The sequence below is a fragment of the Mus caroli genome, unplaced genomic scaffold, assembly GCF_978045245.1.
Source record: "Mus caroli unplaced genomic scaffold, Mus_caroli_1 scaffold_12, whole genome shotgun sequence".
Taxonomy (NCBI): domain Eukaryota; kingdom Metazoa; phylum Chordata; class Mammalia; order Rodentia; family Muridae; genus Mus; species Mus caroli.
The window spans coordinates 94,472,915-94,490,326 of NW_028227267.1; the positions used below are offsets into that span (position 1 = coordinate 94,472,915).

A 17,412-nucleotide genomic window follows, 5' to 3' on the forward strand; every position below is an offset into this window, starting at 1 on the left:
TCCCAGAGCATGTCACATTAGGAAAACATGTTTTAACTCTTTCATTTTTAGTCTTCAGTATATAGAATTTTAAGGACTTTTTTGTTTTTTGTTTTTTGGTTTTTTTTGTTTGTTTGTTTGGTTGGTTTTTTTTGTTTTTGGTTTTGGTTTTTTTTTGCCTCTTGCCTTTTTTGACCATCGCTGACCAAATGGTAATGTTTTGTGTGGTGCACTGGAGTGTGTTCCAGTGTGCATACACAGAAGTGGATGCTCACAGTCAGCTATTGGATGGATCACAGGGCCCCCAATGGAGGAGCTAGAGAAAGTACCCAAGGAGATAAAGGGATCTGCAACCCTATAGTTGGAACAACATGATGAACTAACCAGTACCCTGGAGCTCGTGTCTCTAGCTGCATATGTATCAAAAGATGACCTAGTTGGCCATCACTGGAAAGAGAGGCCCATTGGACTTGCAAACTTTATATGCCCCAGTACAGGGGAATGCCGGGGCCAAAAAGTGGGAGTGGGTGGGTAGGGAAGTGGGGGGGGAGGGTATAGGGGACTTTTAGGATAGCATTGGAAATGTAATTGAGGAAAATATGTAATAAAAAATATGATGAGCAGAAATATATTTATGTTTCTTCTTCTAATCTATGTATGACTGTCTGTGTAAAAGAATTATACAATGGCTTACAAAGTATTTCCATAACAAATATCTTCCCCAGATAATGTTAAATAGTGTCATGACTAAGTTTTCAGTGCTCTAATCTGTTTAATACAGTGTATACCTGCCATAATGTGTTAATATTCTCAGCTTTTTTTCAACTTGAACTACCCTTTATCACACATGGAAATAGAAAACCCATATTAATCAGTCAACTTTGGGATGAGTAGAGTGTTTCTTTCCGTGGTAGTGAAAATTAGGATAGTCTCAAGTAGCAGAAGTTTGTCACTATTTCACACTCAGAAGGAAAATAACCTCAACAGAAATTCTTTTTCTAGTCATTCACACAGATCCTTCTCAAAGTAAGGGCAGCTTACAACTTTTAAAAATTCCTTTTTGTTATGGAATATGTTATCTATTTTCTGTAGCTCAAAGGATGATTTTAATCCACAAAATTCTATTGTACAAAAAAACTAATGATAAAAAATCCTAAATTTAATAATATTATTATAAATTTGAGCTTCATGTTGATAATCTAAATAAAGAAATGCTTTATTTCTAAAATGAATTGTATCTAGACAAGAGAATTACTGTATTCACACAATGAAAACAATGTCATACCACTGCAGAAAAAAACCACTAAGATTTTCCCACTAAGATTTTTTTAAGATTTTATTTAATAAAATACATTAGAAATGAAACTTTTTAAGTGTACTGCAATTTGAGGATGGTGTAAATTTGTAATTTATACAACTGTTCAACAACTTCTGAGCTGTCAAGAATGGGAAATTGATACAACCTTTTCCTCTGATCATAGAGAGACTGGAGGATGTGACAGAGGTAGGAGAGACAAGAGGATGGTGAGAATGAGCAGAATGCATCACACACCTGTATGAAACAGTTGAAGAAGAGAATTAATCTGGAAAAAAATGGGTGTATTTCATCCACTTGTGCATCATCTAAGAATTTTAAAACACATCCAAAACCATTTACAGATCTTGAATTGTAATTACAGAGCAAAAGTAAATTAATATGAAAATCTCTCCTAGTGTACAACTATGTATTCACATAATTAAACAGATTCTATTTCCCATGAATGACACATGACTACCTGACTTTCAGAGCATCTACTTTGAATTAGTAACAATATTAACATGGTAACAGTTAGTAACGGTATTGTTGATTCCATAATCATTAAATTAATGTTAAACATATTGTTTACAGATATACAAAAATAAATTTTCTTTTTTTGTAGTACTTCATTCACAAACACAAGAAAATTTAAAGAAGCAATGTATAACTCGAGAATGCTTGTGAATAATATACATAAAAATATCTGGAATTTGAAAGCAGAATGAATATCTTACATTTGCCACAATCTGTTCCTGAAATCAAGAAGCAAGGCTTCTGAACTCATATTTACCAATATTATGATCAATTAGGTGAATTTCACAACTATGTGTTCATATTCTCAAACTGAGTTCTAAATATGTATATCTACACTATCCATAGATTTGTGCTGATCTCACATCTAACCAGTGCCAATTCATTTTGCAATGGGTAGTGATTAGAACAGAGACTCATAACCATTCAAGTGCCAACAGTAAGTGAATGGGAGTGGTCACCCATGGACAGGACAGAGAATACAATGCTACACGGCCACCCCAAAGCTCAGGACACATTACAGAAAACAGAAGAAAGAACATATAAGACAGTTGATGGGGAGAAAAGTTGTAAAATTATATCTTCTAAATATGACATGGCTTTTGCTCACAGGGACTCACAGGAGCTGTAGTTTCTGATACAACATCTGTACAAGATTCCCATAGGTAAGATTCCTACATGGAGGAGGTAGAAGCCTCAGTAGTCTCATCTCTAGCTGAGAAGTTTCTGCTAACTAAAGGTTGCTGTAGGAGTGAGATTCATTTTCTTTGAAGGCTGGTCACTGGTAGATTGTCCATGACTCAGTGGATGAGCACACACCTGTTTATGTGTGAACAGAACTAAATAGATTCAATCGGTTGGGAAATGAGCATGAGTGCCTCAACCCTTCCCTCAAAACCTCCACTAGACTTCCCAACTTCCCTCTATTGTTTGACTCTGGGTCCCTTGCATCTGTTTGGGTCAGCTCTTGGGTGAAGTCTCTCAGAGGACAGTTAATGTTAGACTCTGGTCTGCAAGCAGACAGAGTATCACTAATAATGTCAGGGATTGGTTCTTGCTCATGGGATGGATCTCTTGGGTCAGTCATTGCTTGTCTATTCTCACAATCTCTGCTACAGCTTTTACCCTGCGTGTCTTGTAGGCAGGACAAATTTATGTGGAAGGTTTTATGGGTGGGTTGGTGTCATTATTCCTCCAATGGAAGTCCTGCCTGGCTACAGGAGGTGGCCACTTCAGGTTCCATATTCACAACTACATGAGAATCACTCTTTAAACATCCAATTATTTACCATGAGACACAGGTTGTTGATTACTGAGAACAGTTCTTGAGAAGCAAGATTCCTAAGGGGGTACTGACTCCACAAGAAGATCAAAAGAGTCAACTAACCTGGACCCTTAGGGGTTCTTAGAGACTGGACTGTCAATCAAAGATCAAGTATGGACTGGACCACACATATGTGGCAGATATGCAGCTTGGTCTTCTTGCTACCCCAACTAGTGGATAAGGGTCTTAGCCTGACTCTGTTATCTGCCTCTGTTATCTGGATCGTGCTTCCCTAGCTCAGCTGTCTTTTCTGGCCTCAGTAGGAGAAGATATATCTAGTCCTGCAGTGACTAGAGGTGTCAGTTTGGTGGGTTTCCCAGTAAGGACCCCTCCTTCTAAGAGGTAAAGAGAAGTGGAAGAGGGGTAGAGACTTTGTGAGGAGGTGATGAGGCATGCATTCTGAGTGTAAAGTGAATAAGTTAATAAATACATAGAAATAAAGAAAAAGAAAAAATGAGGTTGAAAAGGAGATATGCAGAGGAGATATGCTGTGAGGGAACCAAGGAGACTCAAGAGGGTAGAGAGGGAATGGGTAGATATTAGAAATATTCTTTTTATATATACAGGTGGAATTTTAAAAGAAAAGGGAAAAATAAAATAAGCATTGCTAAATTGTTTTTATTCATATTTGCCATATAGCATCTTTTAAACAGTCCTTCTCCGTGACAGCACACTTAATCCTTACAGCTTTTGGCTGGATTCATACTTTTAATTTGTTATCTGTTCATTTTTGTTGATGTCAATTCTAGTGACAATGGAAGTTTCTTTGTTTTCACTGGTTTTATACCACTAGAACATATCCTTAAGAATAAATCAATCACCTACCCTTCTCATAAAGAAAATCAAACCAAAATGCCATCCCTTTGCTTCAACAAGTTCTTAGGGTTTTAAAAAGACAGAATCATAGAGGGGCCCAGCGTTATGTCAAAGTGTGTGTTTTAGAATGGAGAACAGGCTGAGGATTGCACCTAGAGTCATACACAGTAAGGCACTCAGAGCCACTGAGCCATCACTCACTGAGGTCTTGTAGATTGTACTCTGGAAGTAAATGGTAAGGAAATTTATATTTGTGTAACTATGTAGCTAATGTCAACGTTGGTCATTTGGCAATTTGTAAATTACAATATATATTATAAATGATTTGGCAAAGTATGCTATATTATTACTAGACTCTGAATATCCACGGAGGTTATGAAATATTTTTATTAACTTGTGCAATGTTAAAAATTAACAGATGACCTAAGTATTTGATATTGCAAAATTTTACCATATTGCAATGAAGTCAATATTAAGGGAATACAATTCAATCATGTAATACATTGATGAAGGGAAATCTCTTGATATAAGAACATCTAGCTATCTAGATAAGCGGAAACATCTGATCCTACAAATGGTACAAAACAGACTTTCTTTATGTTCTGAGAAATAATATAAAATCTCCTATTTGTTTTCAGTCTATCCCCCTGAAACTTAATTTTCCCTAATGTATCAAGTCATGGAAAATGCTTAAAGTGTATTCTAAATAAACACAAAAGAAACTACATCATTGCAAATCACTAAATTATTTGGCCAAACGGGAACATTGTTAAAGGGGTAAAAAAATCAGTGTGTGTTTTCTTTAATTACAAAGACCATATCTAATTTTAACTGCCTCCTTTTTGTCTTAATAATGAGGTGACCTTCTATTCTTTAACCCTTTTTTATCAAAGCCATCTACACCCACTTTGACTTCTGTTTCTCTAATCTGCAATTATTTATGTTTTCTTCATGCTGCTTTGTCCTCCATGGGAGCAAAATTGTATTTGCTGAAATATAGAGCTAATTATACCATGAACCCTGCAACAAAAAGACGGAGCAGATGTTACTTCAGACGTGCTAAAAGTCCTCATGCTTAATGTGCATCGAGGAAAACACCACGCAGAGTCGTCAAAAACAATATCTAATCAAGGCAGTTTTAGACATGCAAATCTTTTTAACACCAGAGTTAAATAGAGAAATTCTGTCAATAATATTTCAGGACTCACCATGTGCTTGCCAGAATAATTATATTAGGTAGTGATTTCTAATTAATATAATAAATGTGTGAGTCTACGTTGTGCCATCCCAGGGGGACGAAATTGAGGGAGGCAGAAATGAAGATCATATGCTGTGAGTTAATAATAAAATACACAATGTTTTCATTGGGAACATGATTCTATAATGCGAAAAATGATTTGAATGCCTCATAATTAATAAGCTATACTTTCCTTCATCATGTGTTTTCTTTTAATGCATAGTCACTCTTATCTATTTGTTTGAATATTTAGTTGCTAGAAAGTTAAAATCAGATTTACTTTATACATTTTCATCTATAAGTCAGTTTCGATTATTTTTATGAATATATAGCTACACATAACTACACAGATATAGTGTAGTTATATATACTACACGGATAGATTGTACCTATCAAAATAAAATAATAATCCTTATGGATTCTTTTCTTTTCTTTTTTCTTTCTTTCTTCCTTTTTCTTTTTTTCCAAACTGAAAATATTCCTCGTGCTGCATAGTAACTAAAAACAATTCAAATCAAGCTAGTTTGAAGTCACTGTAAGAGGGCTATATTTTAATGACAAACTTCCCAGTGAAAGAAGTGTGCCTGCACCACAGGGTGCGAAGCCTTTCTGAGCTCTAAAATCTACTGGGTTCACCACACAGCTTCCCTCCTGGGGTGTGCTAAAATGTGTGCATTGACTGACTGAGCCAGGAGTCACCTCAGCATTTGTTTCAGGAAAATAAGGAACACCACAGAATGCCAACAACCTGAGCTAAGGAATTTCCATCTTCTTAAGGCATATGTAAAATCTTTGATGAAATAAGTGTTTTATTTGTGCAAATCTCATATAAAAATGTATGAAGGAAAAGGCCATGGATTGAGAGAGATTCGGCAGGAGGACATGGGATGCTTTGGCACGAGAAAGGGGGACACAGTGATGCAGCAATTATATTATAATCTCAAAAACAAAAATAAAACGGCATGCTACGTTTAAAAGGGTGTTCTAATATAATATTTCACATAAGGCATCTATTAAGGAAAAGTGCTCTTATGTTAGAACCATCACCATCAAAGTTTGTTCCTTAAAATAAACTTCATGTCTGACACACAGTCCAATGCACATCAGAAGATGTCTATTACAGCTTATGATTCATGTATTCTGATGAAAAATCAAGGCTTATCCAGATTTTCAAAAGATAATGTGAGAATAACCTGGAAAATATTGAAATACTTTCTGAGAAGACACATCCCAGGTGTTTTCTTCTAGATTAGATTATTGTGGTTGATTGGGTCAGAGGAAGAGATAGAGGGATATGATCTGTATGGTAGAATGATTTATTTATTTTTTTTACTACTGCTACAGTATGTCACTGGTTAATGAATAGTAAAATGGAAATTGAAGTTGTCTTGTGTACATCTAGTTTATTTGTCGTTACATTTTTAAAATATTTTATTAGACATTTTCTTTATTTACATTTCAAATGTCATCCCCTTTCCTCGCTTCCCCTCTGAAAATCCCCTATCCCCTCCCCCTCCCCCTGATTCCCAACCAACCCACTCCCATTCCTAGTTCTGGCATACAAAACCTTGAAGCAGATGCCACAAAATATTTACTAAATCTTGAATCAACAGGTGCAGTTATCTACTGAATTAAAATAAACCATATGCTGACAGAAACATGAAAAGGAATCAGGCAACTTCACAATTCTTCAACAATTGTCCTATTTTATAGGCAAAGGAACAAGTACGAACTGGGACCCTCTAACAATGGGCCCTTTCTCACGTGAAGAAACTCCTATGCACTGTTTTGACAAGAATAAAGATTTGGGACCCTACTATTTCCAGTAACCATGGGGTTTCATAAATTAAAACCAGTTAAATTGATAGCACTGGAACCACAGAAAGAAAAGAAAAAGAACCTATATTTCCTTAATTACTAGCAGCTAACTTCAAATCACTTGAACTGGTGCATGGTCAGAGCAAGCTCACACTGGCGGGTCCTGAGTGGCAGTGAAGTTATTTACTCGCTAGGTCTTCATCTATAGAAGACACCACCTAATCACTATCATTGAATACTACTGTAACCTAAAAGACTGTTTCAAAAGACATATATGGCAGTCCAGTATTTTAAGCTTGCAAGTAGAAAAATAAAAAATTAGCTTTGAGCCGGGCGTGGTGGCGCACGCCTTTAATCCCAGCACTCGGGAGGCAGAGGCAGGCGGATTTCTGAGTTCGAGGCCAGCCTGGTCTACAAAGTGAGTGCCAGGACAGCCAGGGCTACACAGAGAAACCCTGTCTCGAAAAAACAAAAAAAACAAACAAACAAAAAAAAAATTAGCTTTGAACTTATTCATGCCTTCCTGCCATGAGAAAGCCTTGTGTAATGTATATACATAGTTACGTTACAAGACTTATTTTACTCTATTTGTTTTTAATTTGGGAATGTATTTCCTGAGATGAATCATATGACTATTTTAATATGATATTAAAATAAACACAAGAATTTGGAGATAAAAAAATCAAATGTAAATGAGATTATGTTTAAATTATCTATTTGAATAGTTGGATGTTTCTTACCAAAAAAAAAAAGGAAGGGGGTCATTGCTATATGAGTTCCATAATGAAATCATTGATAAATTAATTTCAGCATCTGAGGTGAAAGCACAGTGCTTTCAAGGATTGGAGGATCCAAAAGGAGGATGAGAATGATGACGGGTGCAGCATATGTGACGAGCTTTCTTGGAAGTCTGAATACAGAGGTATCAAGAGGTAGAAAGGGTGTTGAATTTATGTTGTGGAAAATTGGTCCCAAGTTGGTTTTCCACTTCATCAGAAACCACTTTTGTCTTGAATACAAACAGTAAATGAAGCATGGAATCCATGGATTGTTTTAACTACTGTGAGAACGACTTCGCCCCCTTTTTCTCTTTCCCTTTTGAGAGGTTTAAATAAATAAATAAAAATGAGTGAAATTCTATAACTCTTAGAACCCAATTCTAGTTTCTTCGATAATACAGACAATTATGGACAACTGGTGATTCCTCTTTGCCCATTTTCATTTGTGAATTAGAGTCTGTTGAAATTACATAATCCATCAATTCTGTCATACAATAATCAATGTGGAATGAGAGTGATCAAGTCATTAGATTTTCATCCTGAAGCCCACACCTTTAGTTTCAGTGTTTTGAAGCAGGGAACCTTTTGATTTAGGTTTTAAAGCCTTTGACAGGTGGTAAAGTTTTGTTCCAATAACACTCATGTGACTGGGAACAAAGGGATTCTTTCAAAAGGCTTGTGGCTTTACCTTTGCACCAATTTCAAAGAAAATGAGATAATCATTTCTTTCATATTAAAATTCAAATAAACAGAAGGGGCAGGGCAAATTACACATTATAGGAAATAATTGCTCCAAAAGAGCTTTTCATAGGTTTATTCATACTATTTTTTATACTTATAATAACCAAGTGTTCACCTGCATAACTTTTTTCACAATATGATAATGTATTCCTTACTTTGCATTTCTTCTATTTGTTAAATTCTCCTTTCAAATTCCAGTGTACAGATTCACTACCATAGCGTATAGAACATTTTCCTTTATATGCAATGAACTTAATATGAGAGTTGAGACAGTTACAAAGCCATAAGAATTGAAACTGTCTATTTTCAATGTGTACTAAGGAAATGCACTTCTGCCACCAGTTTTAAAAGAGAGAAAAAGACTGAATCAAAATTATAAGCATGCTTGAGAAGAGTTTTTGCTATCCTAGGTTTTTTGTTATTCCAGATGAATTTGCAGATTGCCCTTTCTAATTCGTTGAAGAATAGACTTGGAATTTTGATGGGGATTGCATTGAATCTATAGATTGATTTTGGCAAGATAGCCATTTTTACTATATTGATCCTGCCAATCCATGAGCATGGGAGATCTTTCTATCTTCTGAGATCTTCTTTAATTTCTTTCTTCAGAGACTTGAAGTTCTTATCATACAGATCTTTTACTTCCTTAGTTAGAGCCACACCAAGGCCAAGGTATTTTATATTATTTGTGACTATTGAGAAGGGTGTTGTTTCCCTAATTTCTTTCTCAGCCTGTTTATCCTTTGTGTACAGAAATGCCATTGACTTATTTGAGTTAACTTTATATCCAGCTACTTCATTGAAGCTGTTTATCAGGCTTAGGGTTCTCTGGTTGAATTTTTAGGGTCACTTATATATACTATCATATAATCTGCAAAAAAGTGATATTTTGACTTCTTCTTTTCTAATTTGTATCCACTTGATCTCCTTTTGTTGTCAAATTGCTCTGGCTAGGACTACAAGTACAATGTTGAATAGGTAGGGGTAGAGTGGGCAGCCTTGTCTAGTCCCTGATTTTAGCAGGATTGCTTCCAGCTTCTCACCATTTACTTTGATGTTGGCTACTGGTTTGCTGTAGATTGCTTTTATCATGTTTAGGTATGGGCCTTAAATTCCTGATCTTTCCAAGTCTTTTATCATGAATGGGTGTTGGATTTTGTCAAATGCTTTCTCCACATCTAAAGAGATGATAATGTGGGTTTTGTCTTTGAGTTTGTTTATATAGTGGATTAGGAGGAAAAAAAAAACCCTCTGGTGGAATCACCATGCCTGACCTAAAGCTGTACTACAGAACAATTGTGATAAAAACTGCATGGTACTGGTACAGTGACAAGTAGACCAATGGAATAGAATTGAAGACCCAGAAATGAACCCACACACCTATGGTCACTTGATCTTTGACAAGGGAGCTAAAACCATCCAGTGGAAAAGAGACAGCATTTTAAACAATTGGGGTTGACACAACTGGCGGTTATCATGTAGAAGAATGCTAATTGATCCATTCCTATCTCCTTGTTCTAAGGTCAAATCTAAGTGAATTAAGGAACTCCACATAAAACCAGAGACACTGAAACTTATAGAGGGGAAAGTAGGGATAAGCCTCGAAGATATGGGCACAGGGGAAAAATTCCTGAATAGAACAGAAATGATTTGTGCTGTAAGATTGAGAATCCACAAATGGGACCTCATAAAATTGCAAAGCTTCTGCAAGGCAAAAGACACTGTCAATAAGACAAAAAGGCCACCAACAGATTGGGAAAGGATCTTTACCTATCCTAAATCAGATATGGGACTGATATCCAATATACATAAAGAACTCAAGAAGGTGGACTCCAGAAAATCAAATAACCCCATTAAAAATGGGGCTCAGAATTGAACAAAGAATTCTCACCTGAGGAAGCCCGAATGGCAGAGAAGCACCTGAAAAAATGTTCAACATCCTTAATCATCAGGGAAATGCAAATCAAAACAACCCTGAGATTCCATCTCATACCAGTCAGAATGGCTAAGATCAAAAATTCAGGCGACAGCAGATGCTGGCGAGGATGTGGAGAAAGAGGAACACTCCTCCATTGTTGGTGGGATTGCAAGCTTGTACAACCACTCTGGAAATCAGTCTGGCGGTTCCTCAGAAAATTGGACATAGTACTACCAGAGGATCCCGCAATACCTCTCCTGGGCATATATCCAGAAGATGTTCCAACTGGTAACAAGGACACAAGCTCCACTTTGTTCATAGCAGCCTTATTTGTAATAGCCAGAAGCTAGAAAGAACCCAGATACCCCTCAAAAGAGGAATGGATACAGAAAATGTGGTACATTTACACAATGGAGTACTACTCAGCTATTAAAAAGAATGAATTTATGAAATTCCTAGGCAAATGGATGGACCTGGAGGGCATCATCCTGAGTGAGGTAACCCAATCACAAAAGAACTCACACAATATGTACTCACTGATAAGTGGATATTAGACCAGAAATTTAGAATACCCAAGATATATGATACAATTTGTGAAACACATGAAGCTCAAGAAGAAAGAAGTCCAAAGTGTGAACACTTTGCCCCTTCTTAGAATTGGGAACAAAACACCCATGGAAGGAGTTACAGAGACAAAGTTTGAAGCTGAGACGAAAGGATGGACTATCTAGAGACTGCCATATCCAGGGGTTCCATCCCATAATCAGCCTCCAAACGCTGACACCATTGCATACACTAGCAAGATTTTGTTGAAAGGACCCAGATAGAGCTGTCTCTTGTGAGACTATGCGGGGGCCTAGCAAACACAGAAGTGGATGCTCACAGTCAGCTATTGGATGGATCACAGGGCCCCCAATGGAGGAGCTAGAGAAAGTACCCAAGGAGCTGGGGGGATCTGCAACCCTATAGGTGGAACAACAATATGAACTAACCAGTACCCCCCAGAGCTCGTGTCTCTAGCTGCATATGTATCAGAAAATGGACTAGTTGGCCATCAGTGGAAAGAGAGGCCCATTGGTCGTGCAAACTTTATCTGCCTCAGTACAGGGGAACACCAGGGCCAAGAAGTGGGAGTGGGTGGGGAGTGTGTGGGGGACTTTTTGGATAGCATTGGAAATGTAACTGAAATAAATACCTAATAAAAAATAAAATAAAAATAAAAATAAAGTTATATGTAAGTATCATGCACATATATATATATATATATATATATATATATATATATATATATATATTATAAGCATGATTTCCAAAAGCAAGATTTAGCTTCATTACCTGTAGAATATGAACTTGGTTTGCCTTGTCTCAAGTTGACAAATGGTATTCTACGAGCTTATGAGGATGATTGCTAAGTTACCATGATCCATTTCACTGAACCTAACCAAGACTCATCAACAATAGCTCATGCTTCTATTTCAGGGTTAGCCTCTAGTGGAGAGAAGGAAGAACACAGCAAGTTGAGACACATCAACATGCCGAAGGCCTGTCAGGTGAACCAGTCTCAAAGGAACAGAGATCATGTAAACCCATACAATTATATAATTAATAAAATGTAGGAGAAGACTGATTTGTCCAGTCATCTGAAAAATATTCAAGTATTCACAAGTCTTGAATGGTAAGTATTAATTCATCATAATAAAATATTAAATCATCAAGAGTAATAGACAAAATTTAGGTCATAAGTTAAAATGATACATTTGAATATCATTTATATTTTATGTGATAAGACATATATCACTGTGAATCTATCCTTAGGGTGACCATATTGGATTTATCAGTGAGTCACTTGGAACATTCTGGTAAATTCATGTTAGAAAAAATATTTCTGGCAGCCATCTTCCAGTAACTCGCCAAAATGACGAACACAAAGGGAAAGAGGAGAGGCACCCGGTACATGTTCTCTAGGCCTTTTAGGAAACATTGCGTTGTTCCTTTGGCCACATACATGGGAATCTACAAGAAGGGTGATATTGTAGACATCAACGGAATGGGCACTGTTCAAAAAGGAATGCCCCATAAGTGCTACCACAGCAAAACCGGAAGAGTCTACAATGTCACCCAGCATGCCATGGGCATCATTGTCAACAAGCAGGTTAAGGGCAAAATTCTGGCCAAGAGGATCAATGTGCGGATTGAGCACATCAAGCACTCAAAGAGCAGGGACAGCTTCCTGAAGCGGGTGAAGAACGACAAGAAGAAAAAGGAAGCCAAAGAGAAGGGCACCTGGGTGCAGCTGAAGCGCCAGCCTGCGCCACCCAGAGAAGCACACTTTGTGAGGACTAACGGAAAAGAGCCTGAGATGTTGGAGCCCATTCCATACGAATTCATGGCCTAATGTACACAAAGAAATAAAATACCAGCACCAGGAAAAAAAATATTTGTCTTGAATATGAGTGGGAGATATATAGAAAATATATTTCAATCACGAGAGTAGTCGAAGTGTTTATTTATATAATTTAATCTATTTACTAATGCTTTTATTAAATCCTAATTTTATTTTATTAGCCAAAATTACTACCAGGATATTATAACATTAATCTCACAAAAAATTAGTATGAATTTGGTAACAATTCAAAACAGTAGATATTCCTGAACTGAAGATAACAGGAAATAAAAGAAATTCTATCTTCCATAGAAATGTCAAGGAAATATAAAGTGTTTGAGACTTTCTTTCCACTTTTGTCAAGAAAGGAAAAAAATTCGTAACCATGTATTGAACAACTATATGATATATATGTTCACACAATAACCTTATGTAGTAACACTAAAACTATAAGACTTATTCTAACCTTTGAGTAAATATTCAGTATATAAAAGCATTAAGTAGATTATTACAATTCTAATCCTTTGTATGCAACTAAGCTAGAAGAACCTGAGGAGGAGTGTGACCCAATAGGAATATTTGCAGTCTCAACTAACCTGGACCCCAGGGATCTCTCAGACACTGAGCCACCAACCGGGCAGCATATACCAGCTCATATGAGGCCCCCAACACATATAGAGCTGAGGAATGCTTGGTCAGGCCTCTGAGAGAAGATGTACCTAACTCTAGAGAGACTTGAGACCCCAGGCAGTAGGAAGGTCTGGTGGAGTGCGGGTGGGGTGGAGACATCCTCTTGGAGGCAGAGAAGGAGGAGTAGGGTGAGGAACAATCAGAGGTCTGACCTGGAGGGGGATAATGACTGGACTGTAAAAAATAATAAATACTACTACTACTACTACTACTAATAATAATAATAGTAAAGATATCAGCCTCTACAAACATTAGTGTTGAGGACTGGTTATGCTTTCACAGTGTTCTGAACATAACAAAAGAAAATAGAACAAAATTCCATCATCTATTTCAATTTCATCTTACATATTTGGCCTTAATGGCAGCATATTAACATTTTTTAATTCACACACACACACATGTGAACACACATACACATGTGCACACACACACACATACACAGACTTGCTTGAGCAAACACATATAAATGCACATGTCATCTTTCTTTACTATTGCTGGCCACATTCTAGAAGTAGAACCATGTTCCTTTAGTGCTCATGGAAGACTGGACAGAACAGACTCCTATAAACCTTCTTATATGTCTTACAAACAAGATTGACAAGTTAATGACATTAGAAGTTGACTTTTACTGCCATATCCGGGAATCCATTCCATAATCAGCTTCCAAACATTGACACCATTGCATACACTAGCAAGATTTTGCTGAAAGGACCCAGATAGAGCTGTCTCTTGTGAGACTATGCCGGGGCCTAGCAAACACAGAAGTGGATGCTCACAGTCAGCTATTGGATGGATCACAGGGCCCCCAATGGAGGAGCTAGAGAAAGTACCCAAGGAGCTAAAGGGATCTGCAATCCTATAGGTGAAACAACAATATGAACTAACCAGTACCCCCCAGAGCTTGTGTCTCTAGCTGCATATGAATCAGAAAATGGCCCAGTCAGCCATCAGTGGAAAGAGAGGCCCATTGGTCTTGCAAACTTTATCTGCCTCAGTACAGGGGAACGCCAGGGCCAAGAAGTGGGAGTGGGTGGGTGGGGGAGTGGGTGGGGGAGCATGTGGGGGACTTTTGGGATAGCATTGGAAACGTAAATGAAATAAATACCCAATTAAAAAAAAAGAAGTTGACTTTTGTCTTGACAACTTCACAAGTTTATATTAACAACTTATGTAGAAGAAGTTGGTTAAAAGGGACACAAGCTTGTAGACATTTCAATATATTGACATAATACAAAGGTTTATAGTTTTAACAGAATTTCAATTTTATGAAATCTTAAAAATATACATTTTATTCCAACTTGAAATATGATCAGGGTTGTTGGTTCAGTACATAATTTTGTTTTGTGCTTGGGATATGATTTGTTTAGTTTCTTGATATCATCCCTTAATGAAGATTACAATGCAAATTTTAATATTTCCTAAATTCTCTCCAGAAATTCTAGTATAGAAATATAACCATGTGTGACATACCCAGAGCTATTTAATACAAAGACATCGTTCAAGAACTACTTACTACCTTCCGACCTGCAAGACCTCTGATGAATCTGTTTGTTTAATCTTTGGCTAAATGCAAAGTAGAAGAGAAACCTAAGTTGCCAGTTTGTTTTTCTCTCTCTCTCCCTGACACCAGAGCTCCTACACACAAGGCAAATTGCAGTCAGAATGAGATTATGATACAATGATCTTCTGAGCGTTGCATTATGGCTCAGGCTGTGTATAAGCAGTCCCTTGGCACTTGTGCTTACAGCAATTTGAATTTCTCTGGTACTCGGTATGATTTATGGCATATTTCAGATCTTCTCATCATGGTAAAACACTGTTATTTTTCATGAGTTTTGTGAACAAGATAAAGATGAGAAAGGAGAAGGTTCGGAGTGAGTAAGAATTTGTGGTTGGTGATATCTCTGGCTTTTAAAATTGAATTGATTGCAAACCTATGTGTGACAGTTCTCTTCAAGGCACTCCTGTATACTGATTAGGGAAACCAACAGTGTGAATGAGCCATAAACTAATCAAACCATTGTTCCCTTGGAGAACACCTGTTCTAAGAACAAGTATAAAGGTTTTAGCATTAGTAGCAGAATATATGCACTGCAGAGATCCATATAAAACCCCACTGTGTATCTGTTTTGAAAGTCCTGCTCTGGCAAACAGGTGGTTTCTTATACCTGCAGTATTTCATTTGCTCCTGCACAGCTGTGTTAGAAAAATCTTTGAGTTTATGAACCACATGCCAGACTTAGCAATATCTTCATAATGGATAGGAAAAGCAAATTGTATTGCCTCGTTTAGTTTTCCTATACCAACAATGTAAATTTTCAGATTTAATATTACATGTATTCTTCAGAGTCAAACTCTGTAATACAAGCAGCTGTTTCTTCAGAATTATGGGCAACAGCAGAAATTCATCCCTAAATTCACATGCAAAGTAAAACATTGCTGATGAAGGCTCCTTTCGTCTCCTTTTTATTATTATTCATAAAATTCCCCAGGTATGCATGGTGCTTTATAGAGCATATAAAAAGACAAGGTCCCTGCCACAAAGGGTTTATAGTGCCGTCCAAGGAGCATACCGTGCAAAACAGCTTAGATACAGAGAACGTGTATTATCTAGTAGAAAATCATAAGCAAATGGATAAAACACAGATATTACACAGGGATACGGTCACAAAGATTCTTTTTCATTTTAAAGATGAAGAGTAATTTACTGAGCAGGAATATAAAAGCAGAATGATAAATAATAAACTTAATGTGCTGCAGACTCCTTGCGTTTTCACTTTGTCTGCAGTGTTGGAAATTGGGCTCAGAGATGTCTATATATTCCCCTGGAACGCTGCAGTCATATCCCACTCCTACAAAGTGCTATGGAGGTAGGTTGAATGACCTAAACATATAATTCACAAATGGTATATCGTATTATAGATCCCTGAATTCTATGAATGGGTAACATCATTCCAAACCCTGCATTTAACCTAATAGTAAAATATGACTAAAGTTTATACTTCTTTTTTCTGGGTTCCCAAAATAACTTTTGGCAAAATTTTCAGTGTCAGATCTGTTAGTTTTAGTACTCCTAAAATGAACTCATTCTTCTCCCTTTTAATCATCACTAAAGTGAGAATCCAGCAGGCAAAACCTTTCAGAGTTATTCTACCAAATAAAATAAAATAAAATAAAATAAAATAAAATAAAATAAAATAAAATAAATAAAATAAAATAAAATCCATGTAAGGTTATGATGAAATAACTTCTTCGGAGTTTCAATTTATTCATCTGTAAAATTTAATTGTCAACAATATCAACAGTTTATGCTTCAGATTAAATGAAGTCAGTAAGTAGATATGGACATGTGCTCTCAGGAAAATGAGAATTAAAATATTACACAATAAAACCCCAGAATGCTGACACTGAACAAAGTGTAGCTTGGAGTGGAAAAATAATAGATGATTTAGGAAGATAACAGAGGAATTTTTAGACAACAGAGTATGCCAGGGATAGTGCATAAAAGATCTTCTTTCTAACTGAGGACATTCTCCATAAGCAATCATTCAGGAGGATTTGGTGGACAGCCACACATCAGCCATTCACCATCTATGTGGTCAGGATTGGCCTCCATCCAGTAGGCAACGATTCGGGGGAGGGAGTAAGGGGGGAGAACAACCTTGAGACAGAAAGACTCACAGAAAAAGGCTATTACTATAAATTTTGATGGATATCACAAATAGAAGGGATGGTATGAAATAGAAGACATCAAGGTTTTCTTTAAATAACTAAGGTAAATTTGCTAGACGGAGAACCAAATTACCCAACCCAACCCAAACCAGAAATATTGGAAGGCATGCTGAGCTCAGAAAAGACGAGACAACGTTGCAGTCTATCACAGAATATGACGTTGTATT

At 36.8% G+C, this 17,412-nt stretch overlaps 1 protein-coding gene and 1 pseudogene across 2 annotated transcripts in view; one reads left to right on the top strand and one right to left on the bottom strand.

The window, feature by feature from the left end:
* Positions 1 to 17,412, bottom strand: part of Dach1 (dachshund family transcription factor 1) — a 383,574-nt gene that overhangs the window by 149,054 nt on the left and 217,108 nt on the right. The window lies entirely within an intron of this gene.
* Positions 12,335 to 12,835, top strand: LOC110309144 (large ribosomal subunit protein eL21 pseudogene; annotated as a pseudogene).